Raw genomic sequence first — 5,733 nt, forward strand, 5'->3', positions numbered from 1 at the left:
TGTAACTAAGTAGAGAAATGAGGTCATGAGCTGGAGTGATATTATAGAAGATAAGGCACTTGTCTTACACAAACATTCAAGTTTGATCCTGAGTATCCCAGATGGTCCTCTGTGCCCCCCCGGAGAGATTCCTGAGAACACAGCCAGAACACCTGAGAATGCTAGGCATGGCCCCAAAACAAATTTTTAAAATGAGAGTCCATGTTTTTTTTTTTCATTGCCTTTTTGATCAGGTCTTTATTCAAAATTTAGCTGTCCAAATGACTTTTATAGTAGATGGACATTTATGCAGCGGGCTTCTTCTTTTCTTCTGTGGCCACTTTCTTTTCTGCAGGCTTCTTTTCAGCTGGCTTCTTGGTAGCTGCAGCCTTTTTCCCCACAGGTGCCTTCTTTGTTTTTTTTCACACCAGCAGGCTTCTCCTTCTTCCCTACCACAGGCTTCTTGCTGCCAACCTCCTTCCCATCTGACTTGGCTTCTAGTGCTGCAGCCGCCTTATCCATCCGGATTTTGTGATTCCTGGCCTGGCGAAGAATGGTATTTCGGCGCATTGTCTTGGCATATGGATTCAGCTTCAGCATGATTCTCACGTTTTTCAGAGGATTCTTCTTCAGGACTCTGCGATGAATCTTCTTGCGTGGTGCTCGCAGGGCTCTTTGGATCTCTGGGCTCTTCAAGATTCTGCTAAGGTCGGTATTAAGCATCTTATGCATGGGAAGATTGTAGTTACTCTTGAGGGAGGCAGCTTTCCGCCAAGTGCCATACAGTTCATCTAATTTTCGGAAAGCACTTTCAGTCCAGATACAGAAACGACCCACGTGTCCACCAGGAGCAAGTTTCAGTATGTTCAGCTTGCTTACATTAAGCAAAGTAATTCCGGGAATGTTTCTGAAAGCTTTAATGATACCGTTGTCCTCATTGTAGATGATACAGGGTCCACTGCGCTGGATGCGACGACGGTTTCTCATTTTGCCTTTGCCGGCTCTCATCCGCTGAGAGGCATAAACCTTTTTGATGTCATTCCAGGCCTTAAGTTTCTTGAGCAGCAGAACTGCCTCCTTGATCTTTTTGTAGCCTTCAACCTTATCTTCAACCACCAAAGGAAGTTCGGATACTTCCTCAATGCGATGACCTTTGGACATGACCAACGCTGGTAAGGCAGAAGCAGCCAGGGCAGAGCAGATGGCATATCGCTTCTGAGTCGTGTTCACTCTGCGATGCCAACGGCGCCAAGTTTTGGTTGGTGCAAACATGCGCCCCCCACGGCACATGTTTCCAAAAGCACCCTGGCCAGAACGATGAGTACCACCACCTCGAACTCTCGGAATCCGAGCCACCGCTCTGCCAGTTCCCCAAACTCCGCACTGGTTTGGTGTCCTGCCAGCTCACTGACGGCATAGGGCTGCCTGTTATTCTTGCGCAGGTTGGTGTGAACAAAGTTAACGATATCTGGCCGAATGGGAGCCTTGAACACTGCAGGCAAAGTGACATTTTTGCCAGATGACTCCCCCTTTTCGGAGTATACAGAAATCAGCGGGCGAGCACACGCCATGGCGGCAGAGAGAAGGCCACGCTCCTCTCCGGCCTGCGTCAGGCACAGGAAAGAGAGTCCATGTTTTAACCTCACATGCCAATTGTTATGTGAAATAAATAGCTACAGTAATAAATTATTGTTCACTGCTTTGGGTATATTCTATCCTTCAGCTTGTGTCAGTACACTAACAACCATGCTTAAATAACTATTATTCCAGCAATATTGGTTGTTGGAAATTAATTCAAAGAAATACTACAAAAATTAAAAGGAACTAAGTGTATGAAGATTATTAGTGATATATATATACATATACACACATATAAAGCGAAATAGCATTGTATAAAAGTAGCATAAGAAATTTGCTTTTTTTAAAGCACAAAATAATTCTGTTGTCTTGAACAAGTTGGTTAATTTATCTGAAACCAAATTTCTGATATGTAGAAAAAAATGTGTTACCCATTTCAAAATAAGTCAAGTAAGAATGAAATGATGATGTTTATAAAGTGACTAAAATTGTCTGGGAAATTAAAGATTTTATTAGAAATAAAATAATACAGTTAAGCTCATACACTACCAGAAGTAGTATCATTGTGTAACCTGAAAGTGATGTGTAAAGTAAGTATATATGAAAAAATAGAGATCCTTTATTAAAATCATCGTTGCTCAGGGTACCATTTTCCGACTCATATTATTCCATTTCTTAAACTTCTGTTACTCTATAATTTGTGTTCATAATATTTAAAATAAATAATATATATTATCAGCTAAAATAATTATGGTACAATAAATGCTATTAATGAATATTATTAGTGTGAAGTACTACTAAAAGTGTTATTGTAATGCTTACGACAATCATTTCATTAAGTGAGAAAGACAATTTCATTAAGTGAGAAAGACAATTTCCAAGAGTGAAGGGCATTCCATGGTAAAATACAACAAAAGTATTTTATGCTTAAAGTGAATACATTAAGAATTTTTGATTAATTATTCTATTTGTTAGATGAGACAGTGAGTTTCCCATAAAAACTGGGCATTGAATTCAACAGGCATGTAGAGATTGTGACAGGACTATGAATAGCTAATAATATGGTCTCACCTAAAATTTGCATCTCTAATCCTCAGTGTCCTCAGACATAAATTATGGCACAAATATCTGCCATCACTACATGGTTGCTATGATGAACAGAGAAAATGAAAGTAGGATATAACTATTACCAAATGGTTCTGTACACAATCGTGATAAGTTATAAATTTTTAGTCTTTCATGTACTATACATATATACTCAAACTTCATGAGGAAAATCCATAAAACCCTCATTATTTTACAAACATAAAATTTTTCCCTTTAATTTGGACTATTTTCAGCCCAGCAAGCTACCGAGAGTACCGACCCCGCACAGCAGAGCCTGGCAAGCTACCTGTGCATATTGGATATGTCAAAAACAGTAACAATAAGCCTCTCAGTGAAAGATGTTACTGGTGCTCACTTGAACAAATTGATGAGCAACGGGATGACAGTGATAGTGATTCTTCTCATTGCTTATGTCCATGTGTCTCATTTTTGTGTTGTACCACCAAATATGCTATCAGATTTTTTTATACAAAAGTATAAGAATTACATACAGAATAATAAACCCCCACAAAGAGCTAAAGCAATCCTTGGGCAAAAGAAGGTGGGTGGTATCACCAACCTCAAACTTTACTACAAAGCAGTAGTAATAAAAACAACATGATATTGGAATAGAAACAGACATGCAGACCAATGGGATAGTGTTGAATATACTGTTACAGACTCTCAAATATAGAATCACTTAATCCTGGATAAAGTAGCAAGAAATGTTAAGTAGAACAAGGAAATCCCCTTCAACAAGCGGTGCTGGGAAAATTGGACAGCTACTTGCAATACAATGAGCTCAGACTTCTCTCTAATGCCAGGCATAAAAGTCAGATCAAAGTGCATTAAAGACCTTAATATCAGACCTGAATCCATAAGGTGCATGGAGGAAAATGTAGGCAGAACCCTCCATGAGGCTAAGAGCTTTTTTCAGAACGAAACACCACTGACCAAGCAAGTAGAAACAAACATAAATAAATGGGACTACATTAAATTAAGAAGCTTCTGCACCTCAAAAGAAACAGTGACCAAAGTATAGAGGAAGCCCATATGGAGATAGGTACTGGGAAAAATTATTTATGCAATACTCATCAGATAAGGACTAGTATCCAGGATATAAAAAACATAAGTAAAACTATCATCTTCATCATCATCATCATCATCATCATCATCATCATCATCATCATCATCATCACCATCATCCTCCCATTGATCATCGAATTTCTCGAGTGGTCTCAGTAACTTCTACATTTGTCTTAGCCCTGAGATTTTAGAAGCCCTTCTTTACTCATCCTTTCCAATGGTGCCACATTGGAGGTTCTTTCAGGGTCAGGGGAATAGAACTATACAAGAAAAATATCTCCAACCCCATCAAAAAATGGGGAGAAGACATGAACAGCAGCTTCCTCAAAAAAGAAATACAAATGGCCAAAAGGCATATTAAAAAAGGTATAGAGTGCATAGAATGACTGCACTCTACATCACTAATCATTAGCAAGATGCAAATCCAAACAACAGTGAGATATCATCTTATACCACAGAGACTGGCATATCTAAAAGAACAAGAACAACCAGTGCCAGCACAAATGTGGGGAGAAAGGGACTCTCTTTCATTGTTGCTAGGAATGCAGACTGGTCCAGTCTGTTCAGAAAACAATGTGGGAATTTCTTAAAAAGCTAAAACTTGAGCTTCCATATGATCCAACAGTACCACTCCTGGGAATATATTTCGAGGATGCAAAAAGGCACAGTAGAAATGGCATCTGTACCTGTCTGATCATTGCAGCACTGTTCACAATAGCCAGGATCTGGAAACAATTTAAGTGCCTGAGAACAATGGACTTGTAAAGAAACTTTGGTACATCAACACACTAAAATACTATGCAGCTGTTAGAAAAGATGAAGTCATAAAATTTGCTTATAAGTGGATGGTCATTGAGAGTATCATGCTAAGTGAAATGAGTCAAAAAGAGAGGGGCAGACATAGAATGACTGCACTCATTTGTGGAATATAAAATAATATGAAAGTGGCACCCAAAGATGATAGAGACAAGGGTAGAAAGATTACTCCATGGTTGAAAACCTGCCTCATGAGCTGGGGGAGAAGGAAGTTGGAATAGAGAATGGATCACTAAGTCAATGATGTTTGGAAGGATTATTTGGGATAGGAGATGTGTGCTGAAAGTAGATAAAGGACCAAATGAGACAGTCTCTCATATCTGCATTGCAAACCATGATGCCCAAAAGGAGAGAGAGAGTGGGGGCATATTGTCTGCCATAAATACAGGGGGAAGGGTGCTATGGGGAGGCAAACTGGGGACATTGGTGGTCGAAAATATGCACTGATGGAAGGATGGGTGTTCGATCATTGTTTGACTGAAGCTCAAACATGAAAGCTTTGTAACTGTATCTCATGGTGATTCAATAAAAAAAAAAATTGGAATTAACTTCCTTTGTAGTAGTTTACTTTTCACATAGCAATAGCCGTATTTATATAACAATGGCAATATTTAACAAAATATTGTTGTGTTCTATTGTATTGAACAAAGTTACCAAGCTCCATATTATATTTATACCAGGAAATGCAAACCAGCATGTATTCTGATGAAGATTCTTTCTGTAGCTATATACTAAGTCATACCTCATAAAACATAAAGCTATAAACACATTTGAACATTGATTCTACTCAGAGATAAGAGACGCTTTCATTACTAATTCCAAACCCATTATTAAAGAAGATTTTTAGACAAATACTGTCAGTCAAAAATAAATTTGTTTGAAGACATCCTTGCTGCACATTATTCCTAATACAAATAGTGCAAAATTTGCATTGCTGCTTGCACTTGCCTGATATGTTTTACTCTTCACTATAGCTTAATTTTCTCCTTAAAGGTATAAGAAATACAAAGTATAGATCCCCATTTTATAGGTTGATAGTATATTTTAGTCAAAGCCTGTTACAGAACTCACTTAAGGTTAACATTTTGTAAAGTAGTAGCACTGCACTGTAGCACTATTGTCCCATTGTTCATTGATTTGTTAGAGCGGGCACCAGTAAGGTCTCCATTGTGAGACTTATTATTGTTT

General features: G+C 38.4%; 1 pseudogene; it reads right to left on the reverse strand.

The window, feature by feature from the left end:
* Nucleotides 1-284: 284 nt before the first annotated feature.
* LOC101547829 (60S ribosomal protein L4-like) lies at nt 285-1,588 on the reverse strand (annotated as a pseudogene).
* Nucleotides 1,589-5,733: the final 4,145 nt, after the last annotated feature.

The sequence above is a fragment of the Sorex araneus genome, chromosome 2, assembly GCF_027595985.1.
Source record: "Sorex araneus isolate mSorAra2 chromosome 2, mSorAra2.pri, whole genome shotgun sequence".
NCBI lineage: Eukaryota > Metazoa > Chordata > Mammalia > Eulipotyphla > Soricidae > Sorex > Sorex araneus.